At 39.3% G+C, this 21,754-nt stretch overlaps 1 protein-coding gene and 1 long non-coding RNA gene across 5 annotated transcripts in view; one reads left to right on the top strand and one right to left on the bottom strand.

The window, feature by feature from the left end:
- The window catches only part of ELP4 (elongator acetyltransferase complex subunit 4), a 214,318-nt gene that overhangs the window by 165,764 nt on the left and 26,800 nt on the right, over window positions 1–21,754 (top strand). The gene's annotated exons all lie outside the window — the stretch shown is intronic.
- Window positions 1–21,754, bottom strand: part of LOC311593193 — a 41,249-nt gene that overhangs the window by 14,148 nt on the left and 5,347 nt on the right. For both annotated transcript variants that reach the window (XR_014777608.1, XR_014777609.1), the window contains exon 2: window positions 9,224–9,344. This is a non-coding gene — a long non-coding RNA (uncharacterized lncRNA). The remainder of the gene's footprint in view (window positions 1–9,223; window positions 9,345–21,754) is intronic.

The raw sequence follows: 21,754 nt of genomic DNA on the forward strand, positions 1-21,754 counted from the left end.
GATGTGGGAGAGGAACCGCTCGGTTCTCTCTTAGGGGCTGGTTCTCTCTTAGGGGCTGGTTCTCTCTTAGGGGCTGGTTCTCTCTTAGGGGCTGGTTCTCTCTTAGGGGCTGGTTCTCTCTTAGGGGCTGGCCACTGAGACTTCACTATGCTCCAGTGAGTATAAAGATAACACACAGAGGACTTGGTTTTTCTTTTGGTGGGGGATGTCCCAAGGGTGGGGGCAGACTTAGAAGAACTGGGAAATAAGGGTCATCAGGGTACATAATGTGAAATCACCAAAGAATCTGTAGAAGACCAGCAGCTTATGACTCCTGATAAAAAGGCCTAAGACTCAGAGCAGCACTTAGGCCTTAGTTGGGTAGACTCTCAACTAGCTCATCTAATTTAAGCCATCCTCCTTGTCCCGTCCAGCCACATAGCTAGCTGTACTTTCCTGGCCTGTAGCCACATCTGTCTCCCTTCCTGTCCTCTTTCTTCTTCTCAGAGTTCCTTTCTCCCTACCAGGAATTCTTGCCTTCCACTTCTTGCCCAGCTATAGGCTGTCAGCATCTTTTATTATCCAATCAGAGATAATGTGGGAGACAAGGTTTACACAGCATCACCTTGGTAAGTGAGGATTTGCAAGTAAAGCAGCAAGGATCTTGGAGGGGCAAGCATTAACATTTGAATACACAGTAAGTTTTAGATAACCCTTTTAAAAAGCAATAAAAATATTGTGTTAAAAAAGAAAAAAGAAAAGCCGGTGGTGGTTGCGCACACCTTTAATCCCAGCACCTGGGAGGCAGAGGCAGGAGGATCACTGTGAGTTCGAGGCCAGCCTGGTCTACAAAGTGAGTCCAGGACAGCCAAGTCTACACAGAGAAACTGTCTCAAAAAAAAACAACAAAAACAAAAAAACAAAAAAAAAAACCCCAAAAAAAAGAAAAGAAAGAAAGAAGGAAAGAAAAGAAAAGAAAGAAGTATTAAGCTGGGCATGGTGATGCTTGCCTTTAATCTCAGCACTTGGGAAGCAGAGGCAATTCGATTTCTATATGAGGTCATCCTGGTCTATATAGTGAGTTCTAGACCACACAAGGACTACAAAAACCCTGTCTCAAACAAAACAAAACAAAAAACATTATTAGTTCCTCTGTCCTTTGGGGGTGCGTGGGGGGATCTAAGATTCTACAGATGCTTAATGAAGGTGAATGATATATCAGAAAAACTTAAAAAATGAACAGGATTGAAAACTGTGTTAGTCAGAAGGAGGAAGAGGAAGTTGAAATTTAGGAGAACTGAGCTAAATAAATAAGCTTTGTTACAACAGAAAAGTAGTATGTAAAATGAGAAAAACAAACTGAAAATATCAGAACAGGGGGAAGGGTTGAGACCACAACTCAGGAATCTCAATCTGGGACAGTGGAAAAGCTTCTCAGCAGAGTAGCCTGAGGGAAACAGATCTGAGGAAGGTGAATGAGGCCAGGTGCAAAATGGGTGGAAGAAAAACAACAGAAATAGTATTATAGCAGTTTTAAACGGAGGAAAGAAAGCAAGCAAGGTGCAGAGAGCACATAGAAAACTTCCGAATGATATTGGGATCATTTATGACCTTTTCTTTTCATACGTATAGTGTTTGTGGGTATGTGTACATGTACATGTGTGTGCTTGTAAAGGCTAGAGGTCAGTGTGAGGTGGCTTCCTCTGTCACGCTCCACTTTATTTGTTGAGACAGTATTTCTCGGTGAAGCTGAACCTTACTGATTGGCTGGCCAGAGAGCTCCACAGATCCACCTGTCTTCATCCCCCATCACTAGCATACAGATGCCCACCACCACACCTGACTTTTGTGTGATGCTGAGGATCAGGTCCTCTCCCCTCAGCCTTCATTTGTGTGGGGGGGGGGGTTGTTTGTTTGTTTGTTTGTTTGTTTGTTTCGGATGATTAATCTTATAGGATAGGTTGTGCCAGCATATACCAAATATATGCCTGTCCAAAGTTCCCAATTGTAGGGCAGTAGTGGCCTTTAATCTCAGCACTCAGGAGACAGAGGCAGGCAGATCTCTGTGAGTTCTAGGCCAGCCTGATCTAAAGAGCAAGTTCCAGAACAGCCAGGGCTACACAGAGAAACCTTGTCTCAGGGAAAGGAAAAAAAAAAAGTTTGCAGTCCTCCCACAAAAGGTGAGAAGACCTAGCATAATGCAGTCTACTCTTAGAAATCTGTAATTAAAGTGGTGTGGAAGTAACAAAAAGCATGATGAATAACCGTGTTTAACCCAGCATCTCTCACTTGGGTAACCATCAGACCGTGAACATCATACAAAAGTAGACCCGTGCTTTTTACTTATATATTAATATTGTATTTTTCTTGAAAACAAAAGCATAACTGATAAACTTTGTTTCTGAGGAGGAAATAGTTTCTGGGTCTCTAAACTGGAACTGTATCTTTTCAGGCTTGACTTGGTCAAATATTTAAAATGAATTATCTTTTTATAACAAAAAGATGAAGGGAACTTTAATAATTTTATAATATTGATATCCAAGTAACTTATTGTGTAAATTTATAACTAATTTAGCAAAGTGCAAATAATTTTACAATGTTATACTTTTTCAGCCTTAAGAAACTTCAGTACCTATGTCCTTAGCTTCAGGATCATAAAAATAAACAGCAGCTAGGTGTGATGGTACATGTTTTTAAACCCAGGCCTCAGAAGGCAGAGGCAGATAGATATTCAGCCTGCTCAACAGAGTGAATTCCAGGACATCCAGGGCTAAACAGAGAAACTCTGCCCCCCCCCCAAAAAAAAGAGAAGGAAAAAGGGAAGGAAGGAAAAAAAGAAAAGACTTTGTGTTTCAAGTACTTTTTAATTTTAAAATGAGCACAAATAAGTTTTCCCTCCTCCTGGAAGAATGAAAGTGATTACACGTAATAGCCAATGACTAAAATGTTGTTAAATTATGAATGGTAGATGTTAATTACATTTTATAGAGAGAATTTTGAGTATTAAAGATACCAATTTATTGTTTCAAGCTAGATGTCATATAGAAGGAAAAATTGTGGAGACTCAAATCTTATTCTCTCTTATTACATACTCCTCTTTTCAGGAGTAAAAGATAAAATAACCACTTTCCTTGAATATCAAAATTTTTTTCTTTGTTTATGAATTATCCCCAACTTCTCAAGAGGCCTAGCAGCAAAAGCTATTGTATTCCCTCTCATTCTTGGACCCAGGTCTCTTCCTTCTACATAATTATTAGTGTCAGTGTGTGTAATGAATATATCTGTCTTGTCTTTATACTTTTAGAAATTATGCCCACTTGAATAATAAAGTGGCTGACACAGAAAGACAGTGACTCGACATTGTCACAAGGCAGGTTTTGACAGAGAGTACATCTTCAGCCTCTTTGCAGCACAAATGCTGCACAAGCAGCCCACATTCAGAGCAGCAGCCCATGTGCACATCTGCCAGATAGCAGATTGGCTAACTGAGGGTACACGGAGTCTAATTCATACACCTACAGTGTGTTTCCATTGAAGAAACACATCCATCTACAAAGAATAGTGCTGGTAATTTTAAATGAAGCATGAAATGATGCTATGATATTACTTTTTTAATTTATAAGAAAAGCTTTTAAAGGAAATAGGCTTTACCTGCAACAATAGACTACTGGTGAAAGTTTCAATAGCCATTTGCCAGCCAGGTGTGGAGCCCACGTGGGTAATCCCAGCACGTGGGAGGCTTAGGTAAAAGACTTCCTAGTCTAGGTCTGCCTAGGCAGCATCCTTTCATAACTGCATCCTAAAAAATTAGATTCCAAAATGAAATTAAAATTCTTGATTTTGTTTTATCATTTCTCTTATGTTGTGTTGTTTGGGCCAGATAAATATATATGTATATATATGTATACATATATGATATAAATTTTCTTTTAAGAGTTAGGTTTTCGGTTTTTTGTTTGTTTACTAGAATCAGATATAGAGGTTTTTTTGTTTTGGTTTCTTTTCTTTTAAGCTCACTCTGAAAGTACTCCTAATAGTAAAGAAGACTGTATTAAAAATACAAAGGAAAGGGGGTGGAGCTCAGGGAGTCTTATGGAAGAGTTGGGGGATAGAAGGACCTGAAGGGGACAGACAGGAGCTCTACAAGGAGACCAATGTAGCCAACAAAGGCATGGTGGGGGTGGGTTGTTGAGGTGCTGCAGGGACTGATGCACAGCCAAGGACCATGCATGGTGAGGAATTAGACCCTCCACTCAGATGTAGTAAATAGGCAGCACAGCCTCCTCATGGGTCCCATAATATGGGGAGTAGGGCTCCATCTGACATGGACAGTAATGCCCACTCACTGAGCACTTCCCCATGGCAGGGTGGCCTTGCCATACCACAAAGGGAGTGGATGCAGGGAGTTGAGAAGAGACTTGATAGGTTGAGGTCAGGTGATTGGGAAGGAGGTCTCCTCTTTTCTGAGGGCTGGGAGAGAGGGGGTGAGGGAGGGAAGGGGACTGGGAAGAGACAATGGAGGAGCTACAATTGGGATATAAAATGAACAAATTAAAAATAAAAAATTGAAAAAAAAAGTGGTTTCCTTGGAGGACAGAACTAGAAAGTGAAAAATTGAGGACACTCTGGTTTTCTTTATGCATGTACTTATAACATTTAATAAGTAATTCGCTTACTGTTAGAATGTTTCAAAGTTCATAACAGTTGCCTTTATGCAGTAATAGCATATAATTAACAGTAAGAATGTATAGTTTTGTTTTCAGAATTCAAATATTTTAAACACATAAATACAATTTTTAAAGCTTGTGCATACCCATCACTTAAATTAGAACAAACTTTAACATTTTAGGAAAGAAAAAAATCTTGAAAAAAATATCCCGAAAGTTGATGTGTTAACCATTAGTAAACATGTCTGTCCTGCCTGGGCCACTGCTGGTGTAAAAGGTAGCATATGCTGCAGCAGCTCTAAGGCTGTGCCCAGGCTCCGCTGCGCAACAGCTGTAACCATGGGTTGCTGGGCAATGGGCAACACAGCAAACCCAGCTCCCTTCACTTGTGCATGTATTTATCTAGATTAATGATGTAGACCGTCATAAACAAACATGGTATTTGTTATAGAAATAGGATGGCTAATGCATTTCAGGAAATTTTAAGATTTTCCTTAGTGCTTGTGTGTACTTTCAGTGCTTTTAACCTTGAAAGAGATATAGATTGTTTGGAAACCAAAATGAAAGGTGGATTGAAAGAATACAATCTCATCCACTCAACTCATGATAAATCACATCCTCAGTCTAGGAAGGTGAGCTGGGTTTTGTATTTGAATTGTTTCCTGGCAGAAAGAAGTTGTAGACTAATTCATTTCTATTAAAGCACAGTAATCTTATACGTTAGAGGAGAAAAATTTCTAATTCTTGGTGTTCATTCTCCATCAGTACAAAGGAAACACAAAGCTGGAAGGAAAAAAAATATTTAATCCATAAAAGACAATAATTCTAGCTTATACTAGAATGTACTTGTTCTTCTATAAGGCTAAGAAAATTGAGAGTGCAGAGTGCCTAAGCATCTTCACAAAATGGTCTGTCTACTGTCAGTCATAATAGCTACGTGCATCGTATTAACAGTCGGTACAAGGGCTCCAAGGGCTCCGAACAGATTGTTTCCGCAATTAGCATCAATGTACTGCTAGCAGTAAAAATATATTTATGATTCCATTTCCTCAACTCTATATAACAAGCATGTTTAAAAAAATAAAGTGAAGTAATACATAAATTATTATGTTTTGAGTGAACTCTACATCACCCTTGATGCACGGGCTAATTAAGGCTTTAGACCACAAAAACTATTGTTATATTCTGTTCTTTTGTTTGATTATAATGAGGATCAGTGGGGAAGGTTTGGGATCTTTTTGTATGAAAAATTGCTCGAACTACTTAATGAGTTCACCTTTTTCTACTATGATACAAAAACTGACCACCATCCTTTATATGCTCAGCCATTTCTATCAAAAGACCAATGAACATACCCAAAATTATCATACTGCTTGTAAGTAACTTGTGAGGAAGCTGGTATGAATGCTCTTCCTTAACAGGTTTCTGCTTCTTCTATCCAGTCTGCATATAATGCACATTGACTAGAGTATCATTAGCTTGGCTGAGATTTGTCTACCTTTGGGCAGTTTTGTGGCCATTGTTCAATGCAATTGTATTATTAAAGAGCCCAGCTGATAGGAAGCCAGCCTAATAACACAGTAGCAAGATATTAGGATAGGAAGCCCCAGACCCTTTTTCCTCCCCACCACAGACATCAGTCCAGCCATGTTCTGGTTTACCAGCCCAATGGTAAAAATCCAGAAACCAGATAAGAGGGTTCTAAGAAAAGACAAAGACAGCCACATGGACTGCTAGAAAAAATTGTGCATCTTCTTGTCAGAGCCTTTTCAGATAGTTCAACTCATTTGTATCGCTACACCAAAACACCAGATTGTATAATCCATAACCAGTTGGAGTTCATTTTCATGTCTCACCAATCTGGAGGTTGTGAAGGGCTACTGGGAGATTTGGTGTCTAGTGGAGCCCTGTTCCTCGTCCGTTATCCCATCTCATATGCCAGAAGGGATGGAAGTGTCAGAAGCACTCAGGCAGCCCCAGGCCTTTTGCTGTGACACTGCTCTCCTTCCAGAGAGTGGGCGGTCATAATTAGTCACCTCTCAATGATCCCATTTAGTATTGTAGTCTTTATGATTGCATCAGTAACTTTACAGAGGACATCAAGTCCTGAGGAGATTTCCAGTTACTTGATTCTCTCTGGCATGGACAAAGAAGAAGCATCTAGTGTCCTGACTTCCAGCAGTTGCTGCCCAAAGGACTGCTTCCTTTGTCACTTCACTGGAGCATTGGAAGACTTTGATGCTTTATGTACACAGGGGCCATGGGAACCAAAACACCTGTGGGAAACCTGATGTGGGTCAGTGTAGTTTGGTGGCCTGTAGGAAAGAGAAGAATGGAAGAACACATCTAGCATCCAGCTTTGGGGAGGGCGAGTGAGTTGTTTGGTTTGGTTTGGTTTGGTTTGGTTTGGTTTGGTTTTTTGTTTTTTGTTTGTTTGTTTGTTTTGCCTGACTTGGGAACAAAGAATACTCTAGTTGCCTAAGGGCCACTGAGAGAGGGGAAAGGTGGTGGGGCCAGGTTGTCTTCTGCTGCTTGAAAGGATCTGAGTTATAGTCAAGAGACACTAGGGAGAGGAAGAAATAAATAGCTCTTAACAAAAAGAAATAACCCAATCCTCTGATCTAGAAATCTAATGATAACACACACACACAAAAAAAAAAATCTGATAGGTCCCAGAATCCCTTACTGGGCTGGTTGGTAAAAAGTCTCTTTTTATACAAACAAGTATGAATGGACTGAAACGAGTGGCTGTTATTTTCAGATGTATGAATGCCAACACAAAGTTCCAGAGAACATGAAGAAACAGGATCAGTCCATTCTGATCAAAGGAACAAACTAAATCTCTAGAAACAAACTTTTATAACAATGATATAAATAAAATGGAATATGTATGTTACCAAGAAAGAGTTCAAAATATCACAGCGATATTTAGCAAGCTTGGGAAATAAAAATGAGAATTTCAACAAAGAAATAGAAAACACAAAAAAAGAGCATAAATTGATTTTGGTGCTGAAGTATGCAAGAACTGAAATGAAAATTTCAGTAGTAGTCTTGACAACAGAACTGATGAAGCCAAAGAAAGAATCAGTGAACTGGAAGAGATGCCACTTGAAATTACCCAGTCAAAGGAGCCAATTAGGAGTGAAAAGTGTGAATAAGGCCAAAGGAATTGAGGACTTTTCATTGCAAGCTGTCACAAGAGACCAAAAGAAAGGATGTTGTATAACAACAAACATAATTTTACCAGGAAGGTATAAATATGTTTGCACCAAATGCATGAAACGGACATTGATAGAACTGAATTAGACAGTAAACAAAATAGTAGACTATTCCATCAGTGGGTGGATTATCCAGACAGACGGTCAACAAGAAAGAGGACTTGAACAGATCACAGAGGCCTACCAGACATGCAGAGCATCTCACCCAACCACAGCCACACGTACATGTTCTTCTCAAGTGTGCTCTGAGCATCTCTCGTAGGGATCACATGTGCAGTCACTAAACAAGTCTTAACAATTTTAAGACTCAGACCATACCAATGAAGTATCTGATGTTAATGGAATGAAACTACATCACTAGCAGAAAGAAACGGGAAAACTCATAGATAGATGCAAACTAGACATCATGAGACAAATAAAAACAAATCTTACGTATGAAAGTGCACATTAAATAAAAATAAATATCTCAAATGAACAAGCTAAACACATAGGTAGGGCAATATTGTAGAATAACAGAAGCAGGCTCAAAGTTAGTAGGAAGGAAGAAACAGTCAGTGTGTTAATTATTACAGAAGAAATCAATGAAATTGACGATAGGAAAAAAACTAAGAAATATCTTGAAATTTTCAACAAACTCACAAAACTTTATCTACACTAAGAAAAAAGAAGACTCGAGTAGATGGAATCAAGAATAAAGCAGGAGGCATTACAACTGATACTACAGAAGAAAAGAATTAGAAAAAGAACAAGCCAAATGTTGTTTACTTTAAAAGTGGACTCATAAAAACATATAACCCAACAAGACTAAATCATGGGGAAAAATTAAATCTGAATAGCTGCAGCTACTAAGGAGATTCCAGCAGTCATCAAAAAACCTTGCAACAAAGAAAACCCATGAGCAGATGGCTTCACTGGTGAAATCTACCAACATTTTGAAAAGAATTAATGCCAATTCTTCTCAGACTCTTCCAAAAAAAAGGGAAGAGGAGGGAACACATCCAGATTCATTTTATGAGGCCAACATTACTCTAAAAGCAAAGCCAGAAAAACATGCCATACACACACACACGCAAAAAAATTATCTCTGGCAGTATAGATGCAGAAATCTTAAAAAAAAAAAAAAAAAAACACCAAACTGAATTCAACAGCACACAAACAGGGTTATATACTATGACCAGTGTATCTCTGAGATACAGATCTGTCCCACCATACAACAATCAATGCGGGATACAACAGTGTCTGGTTTTCTAAATTATTGTAAGCACTCATTTGACAAAATTTAACATATTTTTGTTTCCCTTGGCTTGGTTTTTTTGAGTTAGAGTCTTGCTAGGTAGCCCTAGCTAGCCAGATACTCACCATGTAGTCAAGGCTGGCTTTGAACTCCTGGAGACATCCTGCCTCTGTTTCCTGAATGCTGGCATAACAGGCACATCCCGTATGCCTGGCTAAGACAGCATGTTTCCACACTGTAAGTAACCTGTGGGTAGAAGGAAATTATATCAACTTAGACATACCATACAGGCCAGGCTTGGTGACACACACCTTTAGTCCAGCACTTGAGAGGCAGAGGCAGGTGAATCTCTCTGAGTTTGGGGTTAACTTGGTCTACAGAAGAAGCCAAAACAGCCAGAGCTGTGTGAGAGACCGCAATCTCAAAGACAGACCAAAGCAAAGCAAAGCAAAATACCGTACAGGAAAAACACAGCCACTAAAACCAATGTAAGGTTAAAAGCTTTTCCTACATATCAGGAACAAGCCAAGGACACTTGTCACTTCCATTCAGCATAATACTGGAAGCCATAGCCAGAACAACTGGACAAGAAAAATACATGTATAAAAGGTATTTGTCTCAAACAAGCTTGTCTCTGCTTGAAATAGCATATTATATGTAAAAAAATCTAGATTTTACCTGTACATATATACACCACACAAATAGAACTAGTAAGTTTACCAGTGCCTCAGGATAAGGGAAACACCATATAAAATTTAGCTGTATATATACCAGCACAAAGCAGTTAAAAATTACGAAAGCAACTACAATTATATGGCATCAAAGTTTTAAAAATACTTAGTAATAAAGTTAGCAAAGGAGGCAAAAGTGTTGACCACAGGAAATTACAAAACTCTGCAAAAGAAAATAAATTAGATACAAATAAATAGAAGGAAATCCTATGTCCTTAGATTTGAAGATTTACAGTTTTTAAATATGCTACTCAGTAATACTCAAACTCAGTAGAATCCTGATCAAAATCCCATTGGGAAAATAGTGGGGATAATGCTAAAAATTCATCTAGAACGGTGAAGGAACAAGGAAAAAGAAGAAACAGCTGGAGGCCTGAAGTTTCCTGACTTAAAACTCTTATGAAAATATAGTAACCAAAACAATGTTGCACCAGCATCAAGACACGTATAGGGCCTTAATGAAACACAAAGCCAAGAAGTCACACCTACACAGTCAAATGGTTCTTGATAAGGGCACCAAGGTATACATATGGAAATTATGACATCTTCAGCGAGTAGGGTCAGGGAAACCGGATAGCTGCATGCAAACATGAAGTTGGCCTATAGAATACACCATATACAAAATTGAACTCCAGGTGGGTTAGTGACTTGAGGCCTGAATCTGCAAAATTTCTAAAAGAAAGCCCAAGACAAAAGCTTTATGGCCATGGCCTGTCCACAACTTCATGGCCATGTTGTCAAAAGGCCAGACAGCAAAGCTGGCCAAGATAATGCTGGCAAACACCTGGAATCCCAACACTCATGAGATGGAAGCAGGAGGATTAAAGTTTAGAGCCAGCCTTAGCTGCTTAGGTAGACGACGAGGCCTAGGGAGCTAGGTAGTGATGCAGTGATGATGTGTGCCCCTGACATGCCCAAGGCCCTGCGTTTCATCCCCAGCACTGTTTATAAATAACTAAACTGTAGATAAATAAGTAAATCGGCAAAAGGAGGCTAGAGAGATGGCTCGGCAGTTAAGAGCATGGACTGTTCTTTCAAAGGACCCAGATTTGATTTCCAGCACCCAGATTGTACCTTACAGTTCTCTGTAACTCCAGTGCCCTCTCCTGGCTTCTGCAGACACCAGGCATGCAGGTGGTCCGCAGACATACATGCTCATAAGACAAAAATTAAAACAACTTTTAGAAACACAAACAGTAAAAGCAAAAATAAACAAATGGGATTATATCAGACTAAATATCTCTAGGTGCTGAAAAATGAAAAAAGAACACATCTAGGCAATTGAGAAAATATTTGCAAGTCACATAGATGATAAAGGGTTAATATCCAAAATATGTGGAAATGCCCAAAACTACATAATAGCAAAAACATAAATTACTAAATTTAAAAATGAGTAGGGTCGAGGATGTAAGTAAGCAGTGCCTGCCTGGCATGGCTCAACCCCTAGAACTGCTCAAAACAGAATGAGGAGGAGGAATTTAGTAGAACTTTCTCCAAAGAGCACATACGGATCGCCAATGGGTTTATAAAGCATCACCATCACTGGGGAGGACAGAGAAATACTGAAACCTTTGTACATCGTTGTAGGAATGTCAACATTTGTGTGGACTATGGGAAAGGGTGTATTTGGATCACAGGGGGAAAGTAGACTTCTATGTGATGTTCGTGAACTCACTTCCTCCATGCTTGTTACAGAATTATTCACAGCAGCCGGGTCCTCAACTCAAGCGTCTGTAAACAGATAAATGAACAAAATTGTCATGGGCTATGCTGGAATGTGACTACCATATGAGGTACCGCTGAGTGCCTGTGAGAACACTGTGCTAAGTGAAATAATTCAGGGATGGATAGTACTGCCTGATTCTACCCATAAGATGTTAAAACACACACACACACACACACACAGAGAGAGAGAGAGAGAGAGAGAGAGAGAGAGAGAGAGAGAGAGAGAGAGAGAGAGAGAGAGGGAGGGAGGGAGGGAGGGAGGGAGGGAGGGAGGGAGGGAGGGAGGGAGGGAGGGAGGGAGGGACGGAGGGACGGAGGGAGGGAGAGACTTGTCAAAACAGGACTGCCTTGCTGTGGGTTGAGGGAAGGGAAAATAATGAATTGCTTTTTAACATGGATAAAATCAGGCAAAGTGAAAATGTTCTGGAGACCTGTGTACAGTGCTGTGTTCCTGCTTAACAAAGTCATATACACTTTACTCATTGAGGGTGAGTCTTGTTTCCAAACAGAAAATTCAAGTTGTTTTGAACTTATATGCACACATTTTCGTAACAAAGAACAGAAGTGTTTTGTTTTGTTTTGTTTTTCAAGACAGGGTTATAATCCAGGCTGGCCTCTAACTCACAGAGATCCACCTGCCTCTGCCTCCCCGAGTGCTGGGATTACAGGTGTACCCTGTGCCCGGCTTGCAGAAGTGTCCTAAGATATGTTTGTACTGAAAGGGGTAACACCAGTAAAAGTTAGCAGTCATCCTAATAAAGGCAATTAAGACTCTGTAAACCTAATAATTTTTTTAAAAATACATATAGTTATTACATTGAAATACAGTCTTCACTAAGTCAACTTAGATGTTTATTTTCAAGCTGTGAAATTGCTATTTAAGTATCAAGAATTCTCTGTTTTTATAATACCTCACTGTGATTTGTTCTGTCTTCAAAGTATTTCAAGTATGATTTTCATATGCTCGACTCATAGAATCTGGTTTTCTGACATGTGTAGCAAGTATCTTTACAAAACTCTCCCGATCTTTCTTGTTGGTGTCCAACGTCATTAATAGTGAAAAGCTATTGTAACTAGAACCTACCGAATTTTCAGGTTAGTGGTTTTATTTTGATAATGATTCACTTTGTAGACTCTCGTTAAATTTATGGTAGATTACCATGACTTCAAAACCAAAACAGATTTCTAAAGTTCAAGTATGTGAATAATATTGAAATACCATCTAATTATTAACACCATAGATTGTATTTGTAGCCTACCACACTTTCCATTCCCTCTGTACGTACTTGCCAGAGCATAAGCAAATCCACAGTCTGCGTGACTAATATCACCCTTTCCACTTAGTTCACATAAACAACACGTATTTTTTTCAATATTTACTCAGAGCCCCTATTAGCTTAATCACCACTCCAGTTCTGAAAATGAACGTCAATATTTTTTCCTTTCCAGCTTCACTGACATGCTTTGCACTGAGGCTCTGAAACAGCAAACATGGTTGCCAAGAGAACCTTTAAGAAAGCCAGTTATATCCAGAGGCTATGTACTTGGAAAAAGCATATAGCACTGACTCTGAAATCTGCACTGAACTATCTGATTTGGCTCTCTGACCTAATGTTAACCAAATAATCTCCAGAGCCATAATTAATTTTCACTTAGGAGGCCTTAGTCTATGGCTGAGAAAAGATGATTTCCCCTCTCAAATTGTTCCAGTAATGCTTCCATGTACCATTAAACTGTTGGCATGATTTAGTCCCAGAGGATAGATTTTTGTTTGGCATCCTAAGGAATTTTGATATATTTAAGAAGGTGAGAAGTACACATTGGCATCATTTAAACAACATAAGTCTAAACCCAATTGGCTTTGACATGCCAAAGATGTGCAATGCGCCAACTGTTTAGTACTACACACTAACTGTTCAACTCTGTAAGTGGATTTCAGCAAAATGGTTTCGTGTGTCTTATCCTGAGCTGCTCAGATGCAGTTATGTCATATGGGGCCTTTCTAACAGACATGGGCCGTCCATAGGAAGAAACAGATACAAATAATGGAAAGGTAACCACTCTAGAGCTCAGTAGAGTGTGTCACTGTAGTGTAAGGAGCCTCTTCAGCAGTTTCTGTACTGCCAAAATCTCTCCGAAGGCATATTATCTCCCCACAGCACCTCAGTCTGCGCTGTCTGGAGGTTGACTGTCCCTTTTTAAGTCAGCATGATGTAATACAGAGGCTGAAGTGGAAGAATCACTTGCCTTCAACCCCATTAAGAACCCCAAATGGCACAAGAGCAGGTGCTGTAAACACAGCTATTCTCCCCTCTCCACATCACCACTCCCCCAGGACGGGGCATGCAGAGAGTTGCAACGTGATTAAAATCATTTTTGTAAGTAACACAGGAACCAGGTTGTAGAAAGTAGAGTTGGAAGATAAAGTAGTGTCAATCCCTAAAATTCCATGTTATATTGAATACCAGACAACTTCTACAAAATGAGGTTAAAGCACAGCTGTTATTTAAAATTATACTTGGGGGGGTAGCCCAACACATACATCGATTTTCTTATACTATGTGAAACAATAATTTACAGCTGTAGATTACAAGTCCCATGAGGTAAACAGCTGGTGGTGATTTTAAAGCATCCTTTGGTCATTTTCCTTTTCTGCAATGAGCAGGCTCCTTAGTTGCATTCTCTCACAGTGTCTAAGTATCCAAGATCTTACAGCACAGGCTTCTGAATGACATTTACCTTAAAAGGACACAGAAATGAATATTTTTGATATCTTCTTTCTCAAATAATTCCCTCTTCTCCCCTTAGCATACTAAGATAAGCAAGTTGATGTGAAACAGCCATCCAAGTAACTGCAAAATTGTGTAGTGTTGTCTGTGATTATGGCTCAGCAAGAAAGGGTCATTTAGGTCTACAAGAAGGAAGGTGCTAGGACTTGGCCAAACTTAAATGTGATGTAATTAGGATAATTGGCATAAAGCCATTGAAAGAGAAAGATCTTCCTGATAAGAGAAAACCAGAACTAAAGCTAGAAATGGGCATGGTTCAAGAAACTACTTATTGGAGAAAATAACTGATTTGAGGAATAGCTTGAAAGCCATGTGGCATACGGGGAAGCACTGCAGAGTTGTGGCAGTGTCTAAAAGCAGTCTTTAACACATACTAGCTTGAAGGTGGTACACAGCACACATTGGTGGAAAACAGCAGACTTGTGTGCTGTTATGTCTGAAGTTACGAAAATATCAAAAATTTTGTTAAATGTTGGGAAGAGACCTGTGTACAAAAGACTCTTCAAATGACAAGTTAACAAAATCTGATTTTAGAGAATTAAGTGAAATAAGATTAAAATGCAGCCAAGAGATACACACATGTGCCCAGTCACCCATAAGCTTATGAATGTCCCTTTACAGTCATGCTGGCTTCATCCTGAGCTATTTCCCCAGTAACTTAGACCGAAATCTTTTATACATGTCCACCCAACTATTGTACCAAACTACTTCCTCTGTCAGTGGTTTCTAATTTTATTTGTGTTTTTTATTTTTTGTTCTGTTTTTTATGTTGTTATTGGCTTGTTTTTTCGAGGCAGGGTTTCTGTGTATAGCCTTGGCTGTCCTGAGCTTTGTAGACCAGGCTGGCCTACAGAGATCTGCCTGTCTCTCCCTCCCCAAGAGCTGGGATTACAGATGTACACCACCTCACCCAGCTAACTAGTGACTTTTTTGAACACACATTATTTAATTTTTATTTCTATTCTATCTTTGGATTTGGAAACTTCTCCATGTGTTTAAGCTTTCTTTAGAGTGTAGCTCCAAAGAAATGAGGGATTGATTATGACTGAGAGAAGGTTAGTCAAGAAGGACTCAAAACTAAATACATAAATTTAGCCACATAGTCATTACTGCAACTAGAAAACAAAACTAAACAGTTTGAGAATTTGTTTTCTTTTGTTTGTTTTTGTGGAGCATGTTTTAAACTGCTGTGTTCATTGTCAGTTTCCAAAAGCCTTTATATCTATCTCATATGAGGTAGGTGAAGTGCCTCCTGGGAGCCTTCTGGTGGCTTCCTAGGCGGGCATAGATACATAGGCAGGCAGGCATTCTCCCAGCGTTGTTAATGATACAGTAGAGAGAGAGAGAGAGACCATCCTCACCGTGGGCAGTGCGGGCCCTCAGCACTTATAGTTTCGGTTTTTTGTTTTTTGTTTTTTGTTTGTCTTTTTTTTCTAGACTTTATGGAAACTATTTTGGGTTGTTTTGTTTTTGTTTTTCCTGGAGCCTCTGGGAAGAGCAGCTGCTTCATTTTTAGCTCTTCCTTAACTCACTCAGAAACCCCTCCTTCTCCCTGTCCCAATAGCCTTTCCCTGGGGCAGCCTGAGGTACGGGATATTCTGAGTTCTCCCTCATCTTACCTAAAGGTACAGTCTGACCTAGATGGCTGTGACATGTGCTTGTCCTTCGCTCAGTTCACTTCTACAGAGATTTCCTTCCATAAATAATTAATTCATTAATTAATTTTTTAAAAGGTGTAGTGTTCTGGGATGTTGTTTTACTTGAACATTTTCTACTTTCTACCCAATTTCTCAGAGTCTTAAAGGAATAAGAAACATACACTTTCTTATTTTTGTTTCCAGTTGGGGTATCTTCCTGATGGCTTTTTGGTTTGGTTTGGTTTGGTTTGGTTTGGTTTTTAAACAAGGTTTATTTAAATGTCTTCTGTTGCAAATAAATAAGTAAATAAATAAATAAATAAACAAGCAAGAAAATCTAGAGATTTTTAATCTTTGTTTCTTATGCCCTCCCTAGGTGTTCAGCTCCCAACCCACACTTAGTGCCCTTTGTTCATGATTTACCTTTCCTTTAGGTAAATGGTGGCTACTTGGCTATTCAGAAAGGATATACCTTCTCTTCCATAAAGATCTCTATAGGAGTGGTCAGCCTTCAGTATTTACTATCTGATCAATATCCTCACATATAAAATATCTTACATTATAAAGACTGAAAGAACCAAGGAACTCCCAGAGAACAACCCTTTTCTTGTCTGTATGAGTACAGTAAGTCTTAAGTATCTGCTGTTGGTGTCCTGAGTCCTCCCTCGACGCAGAGCAAGACGCAGTTTACATGATGCCTGTCTAACAGGAAGACAGTTGGCGTTGGCCCCTGTTTATAATGCTGTGCTATCTGGAGCCAAGACAAAGCCTCAAGTTCTTTCAACCACCAAATTCCTGCATATGCCCTACAGTATTCGCACTGGAAAACAAATTTCAGAAAACCTTTAGTAATCATCTTTAAAATCAGCCGTCAATGTGTCTTCTCCCAGCTCCACATTTTGGAAAATTCTGGTAGAAGAGAGGGAAGCACTACGTGTTCCTGGCTGGTCTGGAACTCATTGTGTAGACTAGGCTAGCCTTAAATTCATAGAGATTGCCCTGCCTCTGCCTCTGAGTGCTAGGATTCAAAGTGTATGCTACCATGCCTGGCTAGGGACTAGAATTTTAATTGAAGAATACGAAAAGAATAGGAAACGTATCTGTTGTTAAAATCATACAGGGTAGTGAGTCATCCCTGGCGGATGGAGCTTGGAAAGAAGACAGCATCGCCAGCCGTTACCATTAAGTAGGCACTGTTAGATGGTTTTGAATGAGTGACGTGGGAACAGTGAGCCTCAGGCCCGGGCTCTTTCTCCAGCAAGGTCTTCCCTCTGGTGTCAGCCAGCTGGATGTTAATGGTGGAAGAGCTGACACAGTGCTGAGGGTGTCAACTGCATCACCGTCTTCCAATTAGGCAGTTCCAGTGATTTGAAAAAAAAAAAATTTCCAGTGGAAAACTAAAAGAAGCACCAAAAGGTGTATTTTACGGCCCTATGGGCTGCCTTCAGGAATGCAGAGTTATCAAAGTCAGATTGACTGCCTGGTTCACAGAGTTTCTGTTCGCAGTCACGGAAGGGTTGGTGTAGTGTTTACTTTCCAGAGTGTAGCTACACTAGGAGATGTATGTACACAGAAGGGTTTAAAAATGCATCCCCTGGGATTGGGGTTGACCTCAGGAAAAGCAGATGCTGAAGCAAGAGCAAAGGACTCTAAATCTGGTGAAATGGGAAGGATCTTGGTTACATCTTTGCTTCTCTGAATTTTTTCCAAACCAGACTACAGGTTTTCTCAAATCTCCCACAGCAAGCGTGATGCTTGCAGTGACTGTAGTGCAGTGTGGCAGCCTGTCATTTGGAGCTGTCAAGTGTGTGTGCTGCTCCTCTTCCACACAATGTGCTGCACATCCTAATCCCCACTCATCCTCACAGAGCCTCAGAGATGGCAGGAGCAGTGGCTAATAAGCCCTTGGGGGTTATTAAGCACCCTCTTCAGCACTCCTTTTCTGAAGCTGGAACACTGGTGCATTACACCCATGCACACTAAACTTGTCAGAGGTGAAGTGCTTCCAAATGCCACTTGAGTGTCATTGAAAGACCCTGGGCCTTATGGGACTCCTAACAAGATGCCTGGCCTGACTGCTCAGACTTTACTAAGAGAAGGGAACAGCCTAGTTTAATAAATAAATAAACGACCCCAAGCAGTTTATTATATCTCTGTATAAATATATTTTGACATATCTTATTAAAACAGGAAGTAATAAAATGCTGTATTGTGGAGCATATACTACAATATTGTCACCACTCCTTTGTCTCTATATGAGCAATCAAAAGTTATTTGACTTATTGCTTTTAAGTTTTAAGGCTAATGTTATGTCTTTTTCATCCTAGCCCATATAATTCATAAAACATTTCAAGACAGTAATAAGCAATTTTATACTTAATGCCATTGATAAAACTTATGTTTAATTTCAAGTCAAGATGTGGTTAATTTTGTTGCTGTACTCCATGATTCTGAAAGCCTTCCAGCACAACCTGCATTTACTTGGCTCGGTTTTCACCTTCTAATTTCAGAAGGTGTCAACAATGCCATCCCATAGTTGAGTTTCCTACCTCTGGGTAAATTCCTCGGAGATTATCATAGCATCTTACCCTCTAATTTAATCTGTGGGTCACACTCCTGTGCGATGCTTATCACTCTGGTGATGGAGTCTATTTATGTTGTGCAGGGAGGAGGCCACGGTTAGGAATCACGTAGATAGACTTGCAGGAACTTGGAATTATACAGCACAGGCTTTATAGATGGTAATCGTACCAAATGTCTCAATTAAATTAGATTATTATCCGCACAAAAGTTATCAGCCTAGAATATTCTTTCCTTATGTATTTTTGTACCCAGCACAAGTTTTGTCAGGTAATGCTTGTCACTAGATACTATACAAGGTCTCACCTTTACTAAGCATTTTGCATGAAAGGATTTGGCTTTGAGTTTCCTGCTGTTACTATAAGTTGACAAGGTGATAAAATGTTTAATAAGAAATAACATTTAAAAACATTAAGTAACATGCCCCTGGCATATTATATAATGCATCTAGTAGTCTAGGTGTAAGTTTGTGACTTACTTTCATCACTGTGCTCAGTGCCTAGTGTGCTAATGTAACACATTAGTCATTCCAATGGCCCCATGCACATTTCCTTCTAATAGAGAAAGCAAAATTAGAGAATTTATTAACATTTTTTATCATTCTTACTTTTCATTGTGTTCTGGTGTATAATTAGCTAGAAATCCTCCATGTAAAATTAATCCTGTCCTGATTGACTAGAGACAATTATAATTAACATTACTTTACAGAGTTAAGAAAAAATGTATCAGTTATAGAAATTATCTCTTCATTTTTAAAAAAGGTTTTGTCATAAAAAGAAATCCACAGTAGGCATTCCCTTTCCTTATAGCAAGCCTCTAAGATATCTACTGCACTGCTGCAAATGCGTAGCTTCTCGTATCACTCAACAGAGTGTCAGCTGTGCTTTTGTTAAGACTTGTTTGGAGACTTAAGAGGAATGGCTCAACAGTTAGAACAATTGCTGCTCTTCTAAAGGGCCCAGGTTTGATTCCCAGCCCCTACATAGGGGCTCACAACCATCTGTAACTCCATTCCAAAGATTCTGACCCCTGTTCTGTCTTCTGTGGACATCAGGCATGCATATGGTACACAGGGATGCATGGACATAAAACACCCATACATCCAAATTAGAAATATTTTTAAAAGATTTGTTTTTGTCTGTCTGTTTGTTTTTTATGTACCAGTAGCATTGCACTTTGTTTAATGCTTCATACACTTAAAGTAGGCTTTCTTTGTTTGAGATATGGTCTCTCTGTACAGCTCAGACTTTGTGATCTGTGATCCTCCTGCCTCACTCAGCCTTCTGAGCACTGGGGTTATTATGTATGTCACCAAGCTCCATGTATGTGTTTGTAATTAACCATCTGAGCAGCTTGTATGGAGCAGCCAAGTACCCAGGTCAGTCATCAGATCTAGTGATGACTACAGCTGCACTCTTAGTGCAGTGCTACAGGGTTAGAAACTGGCTGTGTACACATGGGTGCTCCAAAAACTGAAATTTTTCCTCACTTTGGTCTGTTTCTCTAAATGCCTCAGCTTAGGGAGCACCACACTACACATTGTATGTAATCCTGATCTAGGCGCAAGGGCGAGGTTTTTTTTTTTGTTGTTTTTTGTTTGTTTTTTTTTTCCTATAGGCTTTGTGGTACTTTTCAGAATGCTTCTGTGCCTTAAAGGAAAATTACTTGAAACTCTGTCTTAAAAGATTGGATTATATCTTCCTGCTGTCATTTTCTCTTCATGCGTTGGCAAGTCATTTCCCTGAAATACAAGTGTGTTAGTTTAAGTGCGCTACATGTTATTTAGTGTGGAATTTTAAAGACATCGGGGAAATGTTTGTATTTCAAAGTGGCTTTTCACTCTATACAAAGCTCATAATAGATTCTACTTAAGTATAATAATTCATAACAAATTTAATTTAGATGTAATTTCTCGGAACTAAAGCTACTTGTAAATCCCTACACCTTGACAACTCCTTTAAATAGTCCATTTGGTTCTAAAGGAAAACGAATGGCCAGTTATTTTAACATGCCACGTACTAGTTACTCACTAGCATGTTTTCAAACGTGTTGCTTACTACGTTCCCAGTGGTCAGCAGCCCCAGGAGTTGGGGATTTCATGACCTATTTCATAATATTTTATGAAAGTTTGGCCCTCTTAAAACCTGAGCTCTGTGTTCTGCTCTGTGAAATAGCAATAGATGTAAACTCTGGGCTGTTTTATCAACTCAAAGGTTATTAAGATGCTACTTGGAGCAATTGAATAGTTCTTTTATAGAATGATATATTCAAATTTTAACTTTAATATTTTAAGCTGCAGGAACAGAAACAGAAAGAATGTAAGTGATTTAGGAAAGATATTAGGGAAAATGATTTATTAAGCTAAACAACTAAGAAGTATCTTAGTAAATAAGGACAGTTGGCATGTATGTAGGTGTGGTCTTGGGACTTTGCCACCCAGACCAGGGATTCGGGCTGTGGGGAAGGATGGCGGCCATCTGCTCCAAGTGACTCCTACTGGCTGATCCACAGAGCTCAGTTGGCACCGGTCTCACAGGAGACTGCCAGCCTTCCTATCGGGAAGTAAGCAAAACAATGGCATTGCTGTCAAGCACAGAAATGAAGTTTAAGATGTAAGTAATAAGTGGGGCTTCAACAGGGTCAAGGAACTTTGGAGTGCATAATCCAGGCAGATGGAGCTTGGCATGGCCCTAGGACAGACCGCCCTTGCATTGCATGAAACATGCTTGAAAAGCTAGGCAGACCTGGTCCTCAGTGAGTGTGGTAAGCAGATTGTAACAGTCACTACTCACCAGATACTTAGCACAACCTTTGCCATCTGAAACACAAACAAAACAGTAACGCTAAATATTTTTTTTAAATCTGTCCACAAACTAAGTCATGTAAAGAATAGTGAGATTTTTGACAAAATAATAAAAAGATAACTTTTACCTACCTCCCTGTACACAACAAACTAGGTACAAATGACTTTCTTTTTCTAGCCTAAAATAATGCCAGTAAACTTTACCTTTAAGGAACCATTTTAAAGAACTTAAAAATAGTTACATTGAGACTTTTAAAAATGTAAATGGTTCAAATTTTTATAAAATAGCCATTATACTTTTTTAAACAGTTATTAAAATAATGCTTCCTTACAGTAAGAATCTTCTATTTCTCTGCCTAAGCTAGACATCATTTCAGCCACATGCTTTGCA

The sequence above is a fragment of the Acomys minous genome (assembly GCF_964271855.1).
Source record: "Acomys minous genome assembly, chromosome: 3".
NCBI classification, from domain to species: Eukaryota; Metazoa; Chordata; class Mammalia; order Rodentia; family Muridae; genus Acomys; species Acomys minous.